General features: G+C 36.2%; 1 long non-coding RNA gene across 1 annotated transcript; it reads left to right on the top strand.

The window, feature by feature from the left end:
• The first annotated feature begins 8,997 nt into the window (after positions 1 to 8,997).
• Positions 8,998 to 13,063, top strand: LOC131035603 (uncharacterized). Its single transcript, XR_009371899.1, has 4 exons — positions 8,998 to 9,265; positions 11,154 to 11,219; positions 11,352 to 11,744; positions 11,848 to 13,063. It is a non-coding gene; the product is annotated as an uncharacterized LOC131035603 (long non-coding RNA).
• The last annotated feature ends 7,028 nt before the right edge of the window (positions 13,064 to 20,091 follow it).

The following is a 20,091-nucleotide window of genomic DNA, read 5'->3' as shown; positions in this document are numbered from 1 at the left end:
GTTTCTCAAGTCTTCAAAGTCCAAGGCTTTGGTGGCTAGTTAAGGGAATCAAGGAAGTCAAGGCAAATATTCCAACAAGAAGAAGAAGCAATCTAAGTCACAGTCACAACAGGAAAAAGGACAATCATCCTCTCCATCACAAGGCGATTTTTCATCCTCTTCCAAGAAGGGGACACCACCTAAGAAGGATAAGCCAACTTGTGCATATTGCAAGAAGTATGGTCATGATGAGCATCGATGCCACACAAAGAAAGTTGATGAGTTAACTAATCTTCTTAAGAAAAACAACATCAACTTACCATCTACCTACACAAAGAAGGATTCATCTCCTTCCTCTTCCTCACAGTATAAGGGAAAAGGGCAAGCATTTGTGGCTACAACAAGTTTTTCACAGCAGTGGATACTTGACTCAGGTGCCTCATATCACATGGGTTCTACAAAGGAGCAGTTTTCTTCATTGGAGCCATCTAAGGTACCTCACATTTACATAGGTGATGATACACAAGGAGAAGTTGAAGGCAAAGGTTCAGTTGACATGGATGATGGAACATTTGAGAATGTTCTCTATGTTCCTAACTTGTCTACCAACCTTCTCTCTATCTACCAAATCACTCACTATGGGAATAGGAAAAAGGTTGAGTTTACACCAAATTTAGTTGTGGTAAAGGAACTTGATGATGATGCCTTGGTAGTAGTGGGACAAGTCAATGACAACTCAAGGCTTTATTCATTCTCCCACTTTGTGCCATGTTCACCTTCTAGGGCCTTGCTTACTCATTCAAATTCAAAAAGTAAGCTATGGCATGAGTGGTTTGGTCACCTCAACTACCACTATCTTCAGTAGCTTAGCACTAAAGACATGGTCACGGGTCTACCTTGAATCAGTTTTTTAGAGGTTGTATGTTCAGGTTGTTCCATGGGCAAGCATCCCGAGGAAAAGTTTGATAAAGGGAAAGCTTGGAGAGCTTTGGAAGTTCTTCAACTTGTTCACAGCGATGTAGCAGGTCCATTTCCAGTACCTTCATTTAGTAAGACCTGCTATGTCCTCACCTTCATTGATGACTACTCCCGCTTCACTTGGGATTACTTTCTTATTCATAAGAGTGAAGTATTTGACAGATTTTAGGACTTCAAGACTCATGTGGAGAAGCAATCCGGGAAAGTGGTGAAGATTCTTCGTACAGATAATGGAAGGGAATATGTGAAGAAAAGACTTGAGGATTTTTGTACATTTGAGGGGATTGATCTTCAGCATTTTGTCGCATACACTCCACAGCAAAACGGAATTGCAGAATGCAAGAATAGAACTCTCAAAGAAATGGCTAGTTGTATGATACATGCGCGTTCTCTTGATCCCGCCTTTTGGGCAGAGGCTATCAGTTGTGCCACACACATCCAGAATCGGGTTCCTCACAAAGCTTTGCAAGGTATTACTCCTTTTGAGGCTTGGGCTGGTAGGAAACTAATTGTGAGACATTTCAGAGTCTTTGGGTGTCCAGCATGGGCTTGCATACCTCCACAAAAACGCAAGGCATTGGAACCTCAGAGTCAGCCTTGCATATTTGTTGGATATCCTGAGGGTGTTAAGGCATATAAATTGATGGATCCTGAGACACATGAGGTGTTCATTGTGAGGAGTGTTCACTTTGAGGAAAGCTCTCCTAGCTTAGCCTCTCTACCTCCTCCACCTTACTCCATTGTGGATAGTGATGCTAGTGATTCAGATGATGAGACTCCTTCAACTCTGACTTGCAGGGTTACACCTTCGTAGGGTCCACTTGTAGTTGAAGAGCCTCGTTCTCCACCTCCACCTAGACCTTGTTGGGCTCGACAGATACTTGAGTCCGTGGGTTCTCTTGTTGGGGATCCTTCAGATACATGGAGAACTCGATCACAACATCAAGATCTTCACGTGCATTCATTGCTACTGCTTCTGATCCACAGACATTTAGAGAAGCATCAGGGGTTCCTGAGTGGGACCAAGCTATGGAGGAAGAGTATAGTTCCTTGATGAGGAACAACACATGGGATTTAGTCCATCTCCCTAAGGGGAGAAAGATGGTTCAATGTAAGTGGATCTATCGGACCAAGTTTGCAGCGGATGGTAGTGTGGATAAGTACAAGGCTCAACTTGTTGCAAAAGGTTTCTCCCAAGTAGGAGGTGTTGACTATACTGAGACCTTTGCGCCTGTAGCCAAGATGAACTCCATTCACTTGACACTTGCTATTGCTACAACTCATGGCTGGGTTGTACATTAGATGGATGTGAAGAGTACTTTTCTTCATGGTGACCTTGATGAGGAGATTTATATGGAGCAGCCGCAGGGTTTCATCCAGGATACTTCCTTGGTTTGCAAACTAAGGAAATCTCTCTATGGCCTTAAGCAGGCCCCCAAGGCTTGGTATGCCAAGATGGATTCCTTTCTTCTCTCAGTAGGGTTCACCAGGTGTCATTCTGATCCGAATGTCTATATTTTGTGACAAGATGACTCTCACTTGATCCTTGTGCTCTATGTTGATGATTTGATCATTACAGGGAGTACGACATCCATCATTAGCGAGGTCAAATCTGCTTTGCATGAAAAATTTTCTATGATTGACTTGGGTCTTTTGCACTACTTTCTTGGGAGAGAGATTTCACAGTCACCTTCTGGGATTACACTATCGCAGCCCAAGTATGCTCTTGATCTACTTGCACGCTTTCATATGGCTGATTGTAAGCCTGCACCGACTCCCTTTCTTTCAGGAGTCAAGCTTGAGGCTCAGTGTTCTTCTCCACCAGTTGATGCCACTTTGTATCGTCAACTTGTGGGTAGTCTCATCTTCTTGACCCATACACGCCTTGATATTTCATTTGCAGTTGGCATGGTTTCTCGCTTCATGTAGGAACCACATGAGCTTCATTGGAAAGCTGCCAAACGCATCCTTCATTACATCTAGGGTACACATCACTATGGGATTCACTATGCAGTAGGCATAGGACTTCGCTTGGTTGGTTACATAGACTCTGATTGGGTTGGCGATCTTGATGATTGTAAGTCTACTTTCGGTTACAGTTTTCACCTTGGTTTAGGCCCCATTTGTTGGCAGAGCAAGAAGCAACATGCTATTGCTCTCTCTTCGACTGAGGCTGAGTATCAAGGCGATGTTAACGCAGCGACTGGGACCATTTGGCTTCAGCAGATTCTCTTGGAGTTTGGGTTCACCACTCCATGACCGACAGTTCTACATTGCAACAATCAGAGTGCTATTGCTATCTCAAAGAACCCGGTCCACCATCAGTAGACCAAACACATCGAGATCCATATGCACTATATCCGAGAGTTGATTTAGGAGCAGGTCATTGATTTGCAATATTGTCCTACAGCGGAGCAGGTTGCAAACATATTCACCAAACCTTTCACCGAGAGTAAGTTCCAGCAGTTGCGAGCTCTCTTGGGGGTGCGGGATGTGTCATTAGGGGGGTCAGCTGACTTCTCCTTCCTCTCTTATGGGGGGGACTTTTTCCTCTTTGAGGTTTTGTCCTTCTTCTTTGAGAGTCTTTTGTACTTTCATCTCTCTTTTGGGAGGGAGTTTTTTCCCACTAGGTTTCTCCTTTTCTCTGTTTATGAGAGATTGCATTGCATGGTTTTGCTTGCATTTGCATATTGTACATGGGTACCTATCATGGCCTAGTAGCCAGGACCCATCTTGCATTGTTGACTTGAGTCTTCATTCCCCTAAGTTGCACTTAAGGGGGGGTGTTGGTGTAAATAAATATTCATTATGGATATTGTTACACTTTACTTAACTTGGGATGATGCATCTCTTCGTAGTTTGGATTTGAGACACTTAGGGAAGTGTGCACATAGGGATAGAGCTTGTAGGAGAAATTCCACCTTTTGTGGTCTTGTTTTGTTGTTACACTCCACATTCGGTGGGTCATCCACCTATTGTGGAATATTATATTATTTCTCCTACCTACCCCTAGTATTTCTTACCTACCCTTGTTTCTCATTGAGCCACATGTCATGATTGTGTGCTCGTACATCCATATGGCCTTGCCTATATAGGAAGGCCTATATTCATTGTATTGGTGAATCCAGTTGATCATTTTCATATTGATGAGAATACAATTTGTTCTTGTCATTATTTTGTCTCTATTTTTATACTTTTCATTGTGCCCTTGATCTTAGCAAAATCTCACAATTTGCAAAGAGAGCATTTAGCGGCGTAACCAGATTATTGAACAGGGTCATAGTGAATCACCCAGTTTGCATGGTGAATTAACACCCTTAAGGATGACCATGCAGAAGGATCTCCGCTGTGTGGATGTCCAATTGCTTTAAGAAGATGGCCAAACTCTGGAAGATACTGCAGAGATGATTAACCAGTTTAGCAGCCAAATTAAACAAATCAAGGTGGAAAAATCCTTGGCTGTGGGTGATTTTACAAGGATTTCCAAAGTGGAATCAATGCTCACAATTTGTCTTGATCACCTAGACTCACACAGGGACAAAGTGCAGATGGTAAAGAGAAAGAAGGAGCTTTGGAAGCAGAGAGTAATTCACATCAGTTTGCCACACGTAACTGTAATTCAGGAATTTTCGAAGGTGCATCAAGAGTGGAGTGCGGCAAAGGCGGTGATGGTGTCCATCCAAAACACTAACCCGAGTGACACACCAAGATGGAGTAGACGACATGACTAGCACTGCTGGAGTTGTTTGCCAGCGAGTGCAGTCCATTTAAATTTCAATTATGCAGTTAGGGTAGTTTTCTATTAACTCATTCGAGTTAATTTTACTTTGATTTAAAAAACTATTGGTCTGGCGACATATATATATATGTTTCGCATTAATAAGAGCATACTGACCCCGAAGTTAGTGGAGCCCTTATGTGCTTTATGTTTTATGACCATTATCCTTTGATTTGCCCTTTCTTGCAGGCATATCATTGTGGTAATGTGCTTGTCTTTGGATTCATGCTACCTTAAATAAATCACTACCTATCAAGCATGTGCAATCATTTTAACGTGGGGGCATACACTCTGCTCAATGTTTCACTTTATGCACATACCATAACATATTTCAATACTCAAGTTACTTTGCAAACTAAGCCTTTTTCTTTGTAATTTTGTATTCTTCTTTTTTTCACGACTCAAGTGAACCTTAGCAGGCTAGCAGTCATGATTCTCTCTCTTTTCTCTAATTTCCCTTTTATCTTGATATTGAAGTAGTAAGACACGAAAGACCCTTGGGGGCTTAGTGTGTCTTGTCTCTTTGATGCCTTGATGAAAGTTTTCAATGCAAACCTTTGTACTTTACTATGAGTATGCTTAGTCTCATACTCTCGTAGAAGTGGGGGCTAAATGTAGTATCCTAAATTGTACTCGCCACTACAATTTTATCCTCACTTAGGACTCACTTTCATGTTCATCCTCTAAATCTTGATTGAATCTCTGATTCCACTCACAGTAGTCATCGAACTCAACTTTTCAATTGTCTATGATTTCCTCCCCCTTAATCTTGGGACCTTGATGTCCAGGATCAGCGCCATGGCCCTCTCAAAAAGGGCCCATTTTGGGGCCTCATAATAGTCACTCAGTTTGAATGGGAACCTAGATCCCGTGTTGTCCTGTGTCAAAAATTTAATTAATTTTTTACTAGCAAGTATAAAAGAAGGTCTACCCCTCTCATTTTAAACCTAATGAACAAATTGAAGATCTCAATTACACTCTAGAAAATTCAAGTGAGCAAGCAATTAGTCATCTATAAATCATTGGAGTAGAAGTAAAGTCAAGATTCAAGCATTAGAGATGAAATTCATGTTCTATGTTTTATGAAGACTATCTACATGAAACCCTAATTCCCTGTGAAGACAAAAAAAAATCATTAAAGGTACATCATTAGTGTTACATTCATCTTTAGTCTTTACCTCAAAAAGAAAGCTTTTCATTACACTACTTCATTTACATTCCAATTCTATTTCATGGTTAATTCCAAAACTGAGGTTTGACCCAAGGAAAACCCCTATTCCCAAATATTTTCTCTTTTTCACTGTGTGTAGGAACAGGTACAAAGTTGCGTTTTAGAGGATCAACAATATTCACAAAGACAAACAAGTTCCCCTTTTGATGGAAAAAATTTCAGAGGACCAAGGGGTCCACCACCATGGTCCTGAAAATTCAGGTTGATTTTTTGGGAACAGATCCAAACCTTCATCTAGTGCTCAAATCCAATTTTGTGGCTCCATTTGATGATTGACACTCACTATTTATGCATAATTGCTTCAATAATCCACCATTATATCCTAATCTTTAATTAATTTGAATTCAATTCAATTCAAGGGAAAGAAGAGCCCCATTTAGGAGGCGTGGAATTAGATCAGAATCTAGCTCTATTAGGCTTAGATCTATCAATTTTCTATCTATCCCTAATGTGATGGTAATTAAGCAAAACATTATTGATCATACTACATCCCTTGATGAAACCCTAATTTTTCACCATTATGAATTTCATTTTCTTTATATACTTTAGCGTGCATATGCATGAAGTTTCATATGACTACTAAATTCAAGGCTAAATGTAGCATCATAAATTATGCTCCATAATGACGCAAGACCAATTTCATACTCTATTTGGCACATTCCTTGGTTTCCACTCCCCTAGTGCATTTTAGGACCATTGCTAGCCTCAAGCCTAAACCTCAACTCAAGCAATATTCTATGATTAGCTCTAGAAGACTTTACCAATGATCGTAATCCTATGGATTTTACCAAATTCCTGAGATAGGAACATGTTTAATATATTAGGCCCATTCTCTTGTATCTTTCCTTTGAACAAGCCAATAGGCATGGATCCCATCACCCAAAACTAGTTTCTTTCCTATTTGGCATGGAATTCTGAGACACGATGTGTGTCAACCTTTATTTGTGTTATGTGTTTTTGGTTTTGATAATTGATCATTCTGTATCATTTTTTTAAATCAAAAATTGACCTTTTGACTCATATATAAACACGAAATTTAGCACTTGAAACTATCTAATGATTTGAATTCTAAGGGGAAAATCTACCAAAATAAAGACGTAGCTCCTCAAATCTAAAAGTGTTCTTGATCTACATACAATTTATATTGTTGTAACTAGCACTTTTGAAGTTATAATGGAAGCTCTTTGAATGTTGACGGATGACTTGGAACTATGCGATCACTTATTTGCCATGAGGGATAAGTTTAATGAAAAACAATAAAAATATTTTTTTGGAAACCTAAATTATTTTATTCTCCTATAAAAAAATAAAAAGTAAGTAATATTTCCCTTACTTACCCAATATAATAATTGGATCACTAACTTGCCACAAGACATAAATTTAGTGGAAAATTATAGAAACAATGCTTTGAATTTTGAAACTAATGATTCACTCTTAAAATAAAATAGTATTTCTCTTACATACCCTTCTTAACAATTCCTTGAAAATTGAAACTATATTCCCTTTTAAATTAAAATAATATTTCTGTTGGTAATCAAGCTTAACTATTTGATGGCTTATTGAGAAAAATCATGTCAAATTTTTTAAACTTTTTAAACATTTATTGTCTATACCTACCCACTATCTACTTTGAGTAATTTCCATTTAAAATATTCTAATTTTCCTTGCCTACCAAAGATAACCATTAGATCACTAATTTTCCATGGTGCATAAGTTTAGTGGAAAATTATGGAAACAAATATTTGGAAATTGAAACTATTGATTTTCTTTTCAAATAAAATAAAATAATATTTCTTTTACCTTCATTATGGCTTATTCCAAAATTATTAATCTATTTAATTATTTATTATCTCTACCTAACCTCTATCTACTCTCAGTAATTTCCTTTTAAATTATTTAGTTCCCTTATCTACCCAAGATAACTATTGGATCATTGTTTTGCCACGGGGCAAATTTTAGTTAAAATTTGTAAAAACAACCTTTTGAAAATAGAAACTATTGATTGATTTTTGAAATAAAATAATATTTCTCTTACCTTCCCTACTTAACCATTAGATTACATATTAAAAAAAATCTTACTAAAATTACTAATTTTCCAAGGGACATAAGTTTAGTGGAAAATGATAAAACCAACTTTTTGAAAATTGAAATTGTTGAATGGCTCCAAATGAGACCACCAAGGATCAAGTTTTGAGCCTATGGAAAGCACTGACGAGGTATATAAGTTAAAAAATAAATAATTTAAATATTTAAAATTAATTTTTTTTTTAAAGAAAAAAAAATCACAATTCTTATTGGTGAAGAAACAATTGAATAATAATGAGTTAAGAAAAATTGAGTGCAATAATACAACAAGTACTAATAAGTTACCAAGGAACAATTGAATAACAATGACTTAAGAAAATTTGAGTGCAATAATACAACAAGTACTCATAAGTTACCTTCATACACTATAATTCCAATATTACCTTTATCCAATCCTAAGGGTTGACATTGGAGATACAAATAAGTGATACCAAAATTACCCTTAATAACCATCCAATTATTAATTTGCCACACTGCATAAGTTTAGTGGAAACTTATAGAAACAATTTTTTGATAATTGAAACTATTGATTTGATTTAAAAATAATAATAATATTTCTTTTGCCTACTCTTCCTCAATATTAGATGACATATTTGGAAAAAATCATACTAAAATTACCCTTACCTACCCAAGATAACCATTGGATCACTATTTTGCCTGGAGGCATAAGCTTAATGGAATATTATAGTAACAACTTTTTGAAAATTGAAACTATTAATTCACTTTTAAAATAAAATAATATCTTTCATACCTACCCTTTTAACAATTGGATGGCTTTTTGGAAAAAAAACTATATTAAAACTCATTGCATTTTAAAACTTGCAGTCTAACTCATGCTCATGCATATGCAAAAAGTGCTACCCTTAGTTGTCCTTGGTGACAAAAAGGGTGCCATTTTGTTATCAGCAACTTGTAATATATTTGTAAAATGTTTTGAGCTTTAAAATAAAACAAAAGTATTTTGTTGGAAGTAAATTAAAACTCTTTCAAAAGTTTTTCTCCGGCTGAGTTTATCAAACCCTAATACATCCACCGCCATGAGTTTCACTCTAGCAGTTACAGGGCAAAATATTGTCAGATTCTGGTTATGGGTTTTTGGTATGACAATCCGCAAGGTTAAACGAGTCGAATGGTGGTCTTAGTTGCCGATTTCAATGGGATTTTGTGCAGATATTTAGGATTTCATTCTCCGGTACATCTCTTCAAAAGAACAGGTAATATTGTTTCAAAATACTCTCGTTCTTGCAGTTTTCAGGGAGATATCTGAGATTATTTGAATTATAAATGATAAATAATTCAAAGATTAGTTGGTTGCTTTGAAACTTTTCAACGTTCTGTTATTTCTGAAAATTTCAATTAAAAAAAAAAAAGATTTTACAGCTGCAAGGTTTTATGTTTTTTAATGAAATCGTTTTTGTTGATTTCGTTACAAAGAGGATAATTTCTTTTCTTTACAAAGAACAGGTTAGTCGATTGATTAAACCCTAACCCAGTGTGGGTAACCATATACGAGGGTTACTCTTGAAGACACTCTTTGATCATGTTCTGAAGAACACGTTGAAATTATATAAGTTTTTGGAAACAGGACTTTTATGAAAAAAACACAGAGAGAGAGAGATAGAGAGACTTGAATAAGAAAATTAGTAAAAAGAAGATTGACAGACATTTTGTTTTTCATAGTGTTCTGGACTATTACTCTGTTTTGCATAGTACTTGATGCCACTGAGGTTGGAGTTATTATTATTATCTAGAGATTGAGTGTACTCTCTCTGATTGTGTTTAAAATTTAAAAATCTCTCTGATTGTGTTTAAAATTTAAAAATATCATTCTCTGTCTGCTATACAGAGATATGAAGGACATTGTTGCAATTTTTTTTAGTGGGAATCAGATTGAGATATTATTATACTCGCTCCAACCATTGATAGTTTTGTGACTGCAGAACATAGTGCAGTCATAAAGGTACCAGTGATTGTAGCTTGAGTTGGCAATTTTTGATGTTGTATAAGGAAGAGGGGTTGGTGCTCCTTGAGGCCTTGTGGCTTCTAAATTTTGTGTATTGAGTTGGTGTGAAATAATACAAGGAATCTTTTATCGAGTGGTTTTTCTACCCCAAGAGGGTTTTCCACCCATGAAAATTATGGTGTTATGTGTCCAATCTTGTCTCATTTTGTTTCACATGCTCTGATACTTTAGATCTTTTATTATTTTTTCTTTCTCTCTCTACTGTGTACAAATCATTTTTAGATGTTGCGTGTTTTGTGAAAAGTGGCAAAATCATCTTGTTTTCAGAAATCTTAAATCAAAGATTATCTGTCTATCATTTGAATGGTCATTTTACATACTTTGTTAACAATGTTGTTTTTACAATGTTTTGTCATATTTGGGTAAACTTACAACTCATGTGTTTAATGTCATCCACTTGTTGCTAATCAAGATAGCCCTTTTCAAAAAACAAAATTGAGTCAAAATTGTGACACTCTGATTCACCCCCCCCCCCTCTCAGAGTGTCTCCACTTCCAACAAAAAGGAGCATAAGAGAAAGATGGGTTTTGAAAGGATTTTTCGATAGATGTTTTTAAGTTGATCTCTTCTACATTTTGATAAAAGAGGTTTATTATCTCATAAATTTGCAGGTCAGTAAATAACTCTTCAAAATGAGTTCTTTTCCTTCTTTTTAGACTTTATAATCATAATCTTTCATTTCCTTATTTTTGGCTTTACAATGATAGTCTTTTATTTTCCCCCTTTTTTTGGCTTATTATGTGAAATTAGGTTTTGTTTGTTTTATATGCAAACAAAAAATTCTAAACAAATAATCTAATACATAGATAATTTGAGATTTTCACTGTTTGAGAGATTGTTGAGAGAGATCTGAAATATTGAATGAACAGTATATACAATAGCACTCAAAAAATATTTTATCAATTCATAAATATACTAAATTTTTTCACCATTAAAGAATCATGTAATCATAAGAAATGATAACAAATTTTAAATCTAAATTTAATTTTATACTAGATCTCACCAATAATCTATCTTTATGTACATTTCAACCATTGTATTCTCCAGCTCATCCTTGTTTCTACTCATCGTGCTTCCAGATCCTTCATGCAATCGTTTGACAAGGTTTAGCAGCAGAAAATAAATGGAGAACAAAGAAGGACCAAGTATCCATAATAGATCTATAAATTTATATGTTTTTATGAATTTTATTAGATTCATATTATATTGAATCCCGTTCATCTATTTGTATTTTTTTTAATCTTGTAATGCATTGATTCATATTGAATCTCATCCAGGAAAGAAAAAGGATGCAAGAAGATCGTGATTCTGTATACTGCAAAAGACTTAAAAGCTGGGAAAACTAATTGGAAAAAGAAAAGGATGCAAGAAGATCGTGATTCTGTATACTGCAAAAGACTCAAAAGCTGGGAAAACTAATTGGATGATGCATCAGTACCATCTTGGTACTGAGAAGGCTGAAAAGGAAGGCGCATTCGTTGTGTCAAAAGTATAACCCCACTTCCTTCTCGTCTTCATCTGTACCAAGATGATACTCATGCATCACCCAGTTAGTTTTCTCTGTATATAAAAGCATTGAGAGCATGTGTGCTTCCTGACCATCGTTGAAGAGGATGGGTGTTTCCATTGGATCAAGATCAAATAAGTTGGATGAAAAGATTTCTGCAAAGGTAAATCATCAAATTCCTTTTAACAATTTTTTTCACTGGATTATAAAATCATTGCATTATAAAATCTATTTATAATAATATAGATTTGTCTATTCGTGTGCAGAAAGAAGAAGTGGACAGAAAGAAGAAGTGGAGAGAACCTTGGAATTATTTCATCTACATCTTGATAAAGGAGGTTAATTATATATAGAACAAGAAACAACCGTCATTCTTTATATTAGGTTTTTAAGAGAGAACAACAATAATAATATGTGTAGGTAAAATGTCATTAGCCTTTCTAAATGCATAACAACTCTAATGTTGTATTAAGGGTTCTACAGATGCTCCATTGCAAGACACTACTACTTTTAGTTTGTGAAAAGGCTTCCTAAGAATTTATGTTGTTGTATATTGATGAGAGTGCCCACGTTAAATTGAAACCTTTTTGAAAACAATATAATGGAACCTGAGGAATTCCCCCTTCTAAAAATAAATCTATTACCATCATAAATTGATTATGTAAGTGCATTTGTAAGTTGAAACATCAATATTCAGTTACAAGTAAGGAATGACGTCTCGAATGCAATCAACTTGCACTTTCTGAATATTTCTTCAAGAACTCATGGAGTAATGCCAGTACAGTTCTTAGATGGAAGTAATGTGAGTACAGTTCTTAGATGGAAGTAATGTGATTTGAAGATAATGAGGCCTGTTAGTGTTGGTCATATCCCTGCATGCATATTTGATATGTATTAGGTAATAGACACAATAAAGATGTATATCAGATGATTGAAAATTTTGTGGTATGTCTAGAAATGACTGAGGAGGGGCTATATACCCGATTTGTATGTATGTTTACCCACTGTATTCATGATTTTAATACATAGTCTCAACAACATTCACTCTTTAGCTATCAATTCATTTTCTCACAGCTCTATTGATATTCATGTCTCTCTTTTTACTAAAGCATGTATTGTAATAATGTGATGCTGCCAAAAAGGTTGCCCACTTGAAAATGCTCTTGGACCATTTGGGAAATGCCCCTTGTATGGTGGCATGGCATGAGTGTTGTTAGATTATTCTACCTCCCATGACCGCTCTCTGTCTCGTGACCACTCTCTACCTCGGGGCCGATGGTGCGGTTGCAACTCCTCTGCTCCTCGCTCACAACTCCCATGGGCACAGTTTTCTCACCACTAGTCCTGTAGTGGTAGTGACTTCAATCAGTGTTGCTCAGCCTCTACGCCATGTCGTGGATCTGCTTCCGGGTGGGGTACAAGGGGTGTTGATTTTCTTGCTGCTGGTGGTTCTAGTTGGTCGAATACCAGCAGAGATTTTACCTGGCTTGGCTCTTCCAAAGGGTTCTCCTGGCTTGCTTTGGCCATTTCTCTGGCCAGGAAGGAGAAGGAGAATGAAGAGAGGACAACTGAAGAAGGGTGGTTCTTCTCGGACAACAACCCTGACCCTGCTTCAATGTATGGGATCCTAAGGATGATCGTGATCCACTTCCATTTTCTATTCTTATTTCTTTAGTGGCTTATCAGTTTTTATTTATTTGTTTCTAATTTCAGGGGTTGCCTGTGTTTTTTTTATGTTTTAGTGCTATGTCTGGGTGCTACCCATATGACTCCTAAGGGGTGATCTCACATCTCCTTTTTTTTTTTTTGCGGATAGTGTACTATTAAATAATTTTATTAGAGATACCTATTCATCAAAAACAAAAAAAGCTGTCAAATTTTTGCGCCAATTAAATTTAAGGAAAAAAATTCTACAATTTAGAAACTTAAAAATCACAATTCTTATTGGTTAAGAAAAACTGATTGCAATAGTGCTAGTCTAACGGAAATATAATAAGTTAGCTTCATACAATATAATTTATGCATAACTTTAACATTGAAGATATGAATAAGTTATACCAAAATTACCCTTACCCACCCAAGATATGAATAAGTTACCTTCAAACACTATAATTTATCCATAACCTTTAACATTGGTGCATCTTAAGGGCTAAGGGCTAGATAGCAATTTCCCCCAAGATAACCATGAGATCACTAATTTTCCATGGGGCATAAGTTTAGTGGAAAACTATAGAAACAACATTTTGAAAATGGAAACTATTGATTGACTTTAAAATTAAAATAATATTTCTCTTACCTACTCTTCCTCACCATTAGACGACATAATAAGAAAAAACCATACTAAAATTAACCTTACCTACCCAAGATAACATCTTATCACTAATTGCCACAGGGCATAAGTTTAGTGGAAAATTATAGTAACAATTTTTTGGAAAATTGAAACTATTAATTCACTTTTAAAATAAAATAATATTTCTCTTACCTACCCTTCTTAACCATTAGATGGATTTTTGGGAAAAACAATATTAAAATTATCCTTACCTATCCAAGATAACCATCAGATAATTGATTTGCCACAAAGGCATAAGTTTAGTGGAAAATTATAGAAATGACTTTTTGAAAATTGAAACTATTCATTCACTTTTAAAATTTAAAAAAAAAAATTCTTTTACTCACCCTTCCTAACCATTTGATGACTTTTTGGAAAAAAATATGCCAAAATTAACCTTAATTATGCAAGATAACCATAGGATCACTAATTTGCCACCTGGCATAAGTTTAGTGGAAAATTATAGAAACAACTTAAATTTGAAAATTGAAACTATTTATTGGTTTTGAAAATAAAATAATTTTTCACTTACCTACCTTTCTTAACCATTGGATGACTTTTTGGAAAAAAAATTGTACCAAGATTATTAAACTATTTATTCATTAATTACCTCTACCTACCCACTATCCACTTTGGGTGATTTCCATTTAACCATTCACCTATTTATTTTGCTCCATACATCCAATTTCTCTAATGTGTCATTTGTCTCCTTTTCTTTTCTATATCATCTTATTGATATGGGCATATTATTTTTAGTTTCTATATGGCCTACAATCTTTCATTCTTCGAAATGACCTTCTACACTTTAATTTGCTGTAATTTTCCCAACACGGAAGGAGAAGAGGAGAAGAAGAGAAAGATGGGTTTTCTAAGAATTCTTCCATAGATATTTTGAAGTTGAGAATGGAAATTATTTCCTCTGCATTTATATAGAAGAGGTTTATCAATTCATAAATTTGCAAGTCAGTAAATATTTCTTTGAATTCTTTGAATTCTAAGTTAATTTCCTCCGTTTTATGTTTTACAATCATAATATTTTATTTCCTTCTTTTTGGCTTTACAATGATAGTCTTTCATTTTCCCCTTTTTGGCTTACTATGTGGCATTAGGTTTTGTTTTTGTTGTTTTGTATGCAAACAAAAAATCTAATATTACATAGATAAATTAGGTTTTAACTCTTGATTATTTGATAAAGGATAGCTAAGAAACATCTGAAATATTGAATGAAAAATATATACAATAAAATTCAAAAAGTCCATCCATTTTAATTTTTTTATCCTATTCATATTAACTCTTGATTATTTTATCTGATTTATATTGTATTGAATCCAGTCCATCCATTTATATTTTTTTATCCTAGAATTTTTATAATTCTTATACTCTACTTTTAATTTTCCCATGCATGAATTCTTATTGAATCCCATATCCTTAATGGAAAATAGGAAACAAAAAGGATGCAAGAAGATTGTGGTTTTGTATACTATTGCAAAGAGCTCAAAAGCCCAGAAAATGGATTGGATGATACATCGGTACCATCTGGTTGAAAGGGGAGGGATGTTTGTTGTTAATAAAATATCTTTTATCCTTCCTTTTCATCTTCATCAGATGCATCACCCAATTAGTTTTCTAGGTAGATGAAAGCATTTAGAGAATGTGTGTTTCCTGAACGTCGTTGAAGAGGATGGGATTTTCCATTGGATCACGATCATATGATTTCTGTAAAGGTCAATCTTCTAATTCGTTTTAACAATTTTTAAATCATTTTCTTAGTAGATTTGAAAATCACTACATTATAAAACCTATTTATACTAACTTATATAGCTTTGTCTATTCATGTGCAGAAATAAGTGGGGAGAACCTTGGAGTTATTTCATCTTATATAACAAGAAACGACGTCATTCTTTATATCAGGTTTTTAAAGAGAGGATGACAATAATAATATTTGTAATTGAAAGATTAGCCTTTCTAAATGCATTAACAGCTGCTACTGTGTAGTAGTGATCATTGTCTTATTTTACAATGATGGCTGAAATAATACCATGGATCTCTACTAATGAATTAGTAGAGAAAAGAAGTGGATAAGAAATTTTATCAACTTTTTTTAAAAGATCAAGAAACTTTATTAGGTTTCTGATTTTTAATAATAGAGAATAATATTAGATTATTTTTATTTGCAAAAGTAGCTTTTGTCATATTTGGTGATCCATGATTTATTTTACTATGATCTCATTAAATAAGTAACAGGTAATGTCGCTCTACAAGTTTTGGATTTTCAATGGAGATAGTAAAATGTTCTTCTAATTCCTCTCGAAGAGATAGTTAGAGCTTTAAATTGGGTTTTCCTTGAACAAAGATTGATCCGATCTTTTGACACCATATTTAACTAATAACTGAAATTTGAGAACACAACGTACTTCAATTAATTGTAAAGTTGAAATTTTGAGAACATGGTTATGGCAGGGAAAAAAAAGGGATGGCTTTTTTCTATATTTTTGAATCGGGGATGTTTCAAATGGTTAGACTGGAACTGCATGGTAAAGTTTGAGAATAGCTTTATAGATATTTAATTTTCCGCAAGAATGTTAGTTCAGTCAATGGTTTAAGTGTCTATCAGCTTTGATTCATTAAAAAACGCGAATGGAGAGTGCGAAGGTCGTCTTTGCGGGCTAGGGTTTTACCCCAGCCTGCATGTTCGTTTTCTGCCAGTGTGGTGTGCTCGGAGAGTGTTTGGGTGCTGTGATTTGGCGTGGGTTTCTTCTGTGTTGTGGAGTTTCTGTAGGGGATGGATTTGTGCCAGTTAAACCTCGTTCTAAAGGCAGGAGGCAAAAGCAGTCTCTCAAGCATAGGCAGAATGAGCAGGATTTTAATCATTTTGAGGTTTTGGCATTGGAGGAAGGGATTCCAATGGAAGTATCTTCTAGAGCAGTGGGCTTGGGAAGGACTGAGGGGGTGGATGGTTATGTCCCGACTTCTCAGGCACCCCAGTTACCTCTAGAAATTTCTCTTGGTCAGTAGACACACAAATCTGATGATTCTAGTATCTTGCAGGATGATGTGGTTTTGGCAGACTTGGCCAAAAAGGTTTCGAAATCTAGCAAGAGCAAAGGTTCTTCTCAAGCTTTGGGTTTGCTTCAGCAGCCTCATAAGAGGAGTGCATTGGAAACCCCTAAAGGAGGTCGTAAAACAGATCAGGAGAAGTTTCATTCAGTTGGGGATTTGTTAGTGGAGTCTGGGTTGGTGAAGACTACTGACTCCCACTTTCCACATTCTCTTAAATGATTATTCTTTCTCGGAATGTGCGGGGATTGAATAGCTCCTCCCATCAAAAAGCTATTCGTGATTTGGTGGGTGTTCATTCTCCAGATATATTTTGTATTCAAAAGACTAAGCTTTATGTTGATCTTATGTTTCAGTAAGCTTCAACAATGTGGTGTTACGGCCAGTTATGGCCAGTGTCAGTGTATTGATTCTTCAAGTTGTTCAGGCAGATTAGCTCTCTTTTGGGATTCGCGTAAGGTTACTCCTCTTTGGTGGCTCTCTAGTCAATTTTCTCTTTCCTTGGTTGCCTCTAGTTTGGAGTCCAGTGACATTTTTCTGGTTACTAATGTCTATGCTCCCATTGATATTCGAGGAAAATCCTAGTTGTGGTCTCATCTTAGGCATATTCGGTCTGGTACTCATTTCCTACCTTGGGTTCTTGCTGGTGAATTTAACTCTATCCTGAGCTTAGCTGAGAAGCGGGGGGGATAGGCCAGATTGGATCCTTCCTCCATTCTCTTTCAGGATAATGTAGATTTTCTGGGACTAGTTGATGTCAAGCCCTTTAATGGCATCTTTACTTGGACCCATCAGCGGTGTGGAGCAGATACTATTTCTGAGAGACTATACATATTTTGGGTCTCTTTCTTTTGGGTAGGGGATAGGGTGTTGTCTAGCTCAAAGATCCTACGCTGGCAGGGTTCTGATCATTGGCCAATTAAGTTTTCTATTGGGTTTTTTTGTGGTCATCGAAATACTCCATTCAAGTTCCAACTAATGTGGCTCCGAGAGGCTTCTCTCCATGATCTCATGGCTCGTTGGTGGCATGATGGGGTACCTGCCTATGGTACATCTATGTATACTTTTGTTAAGGAGTTGCAATTTGTGAGATATCAACTAAAGAAATGGAGCAGGGTGTGTTCTATCTTGAAGGAAAAGAGGTTCTCAGAAGTGCGTGGGTGATATTACTCGTCATATTCATGAATTTGGTTTCACTGAAGTTTTGGGATCTGCTGAGTCTCGGGCCTTGAAGGATTTGGAAGAGTGGGAGCTTCAAGAGGAGATCTTTTGGAAGCCAAAAGATCAAAATGATTGGCTTCAAGCATGTGACCATAATAATACTTTTTTCCATTAATTTGTCCAGGCTTGTCAGTAGAGGAGCGTGATATCCTCCCTAATCAATTCGGTTGGCATTCAGTTGACCTCCCTTTCGGCTATATCATGTGACGCATTTCAATTTTATTCAGCCCTTTTCTTAGATGATGTGCCCCCTGCTTCTATGGAGGAGAACCAAATCTTGGCTTGTATCCCCTCTTTGGTCACTAATATGATGAATGAGTCTCTCATGCATCGAGTGACTTTGTCAGAACTTGAAGAGGTTGTTTTTGGTACGGCTAAAGGCAAAGCTCTGAGCCTAGATGGTTTTCCTATTGATTTTTTTCAATATTTTTGGGACATCATCAATTTGGATTTGTTAGCAGCTATCCAAGAATCTCATAGTAGCAAGCAAATGCTTCCGAACTTGAATTCTAACATCCGGGTTCTTATTCCTAAAAAGGAGGGTGCCAATCAACTTGAGTTCTTTAGACACATTGCTGTCTGCAATGTTGTGTATAAAATTATCACTAAATTGATTGCTGAAAGACTAAAAATTTGGCTTCCTTCATTAATCTCTGATGAGCAAGGGGGTTTTGTGGTTGGCAGACAAATTTTCAATGGGGTTGTTATTTCTTCTAAAGCCATTCATTCTGTGGCAACATCTAGGGAAAGGTCTATGTTTATCAAATTGAACATGGCTAAAGCTTATGATAGGGTTAGATGGAGCTTTTTGTGTCAAATTCTCTTGGCCTTTGACTTCAATTTGCAGTGGGTCAGTTGGATTATGAGTTGTGTGACCTCTGCTTCCTTCTATGTTTTTATCAATGGTGAGCCATCACAATTATTTGGTTCTTCAAGGGGTTTGAGGCAAGGTGATCCTCTCTCCTTATTTGTTTATCATCATGGTTGAAGGCTTGGGACTTTTCATCAAGTCTCAGGTTGCTCAAGGGGTGATCAGGGGGTGGACTTGGGGTATTGGATTTCCTAAGCTTTCACATCTCCAGTTTGTGGATGATGCAACTCTTATTGGGGTTTCTGCTCTTCAGGAGGTTGAGTCAATTAGGAATTTGTTGGATGTCTATTTAGCTGCTTCAAGGAAGCAGGTGAATGAGCTTAAGTATTCAATCTATTTCTTCAATACCCCCGATGCTATCCAAAGGAGAATTGCTCATACTCTAAGGTTCCAAATTGGTTCTCTTCCTTTCATCTATCTGAGTATTCCTATTGTTTTTGGTCGACAACCTAGACCCTTTTGGCAAGGGTTGTTGGATAAGCTGCGATGAAAGGTTAACCATCAGAATCATAGGTGGCTTTCTACTTTTGCTTGTGTTACTCTTCTTCAATCTGTGATTCAGGCTCTTTCTATTTACAGGGGTTTTGTTTAGGTTGCTCCAAGGTATTTCCTTAAGGAATTCGATGCTTTGTCTCGTCAATTCCTTTGGAGTGGTAACTTGCGCTCTTCTAAATGGAGTTTGGTTAAGTGGGAGCTAGTTTGCCAACCTAAAACTGAGGGTGGCCTTGGTCTTCTCTCAACGGTTTTGAACAATCAGGCTTTGGCGGCAAAATTTTACTCGAGGTGGTGTACCAACCGACATCAATTGTGGGCTCGTATCCTTACTTATAAGTATTTGGGTACCATTCATGATTGAAATGTTCCTCGATACCAGCTGGTAGGCAGGGGCTCTATGATTTGGCATACTTTGAAAATTAGGGCACACTTCATAAAAGAGGGTGTTTTTTGGATTTGTCACAAGGGCTCTGAGGCTCTTTTTTGGTTGGATTCTTGGGATGGTAATCCTCCCATTATTTATATGTATTCTCATTT

Source organism: Cryptomeria japonica, chromosome 3 (assembly GCF_030272615.1).
Source record: "Cryptomeria japonica chromosome 3, Sugi_1.0, whole genome shotgun sequence".
Taxonomy (NCBI): Eukaryota; Viridiplantae; Streptophyta; class Pinopsida; order Cupressales; family Cupressaceae; genus Cryptomeria; species Cryptomeria japonica.
Note: the sequence above shows the minus strand (reverse complement) of the source record. Positions and strands in the feature narration are given on the sequence as shown.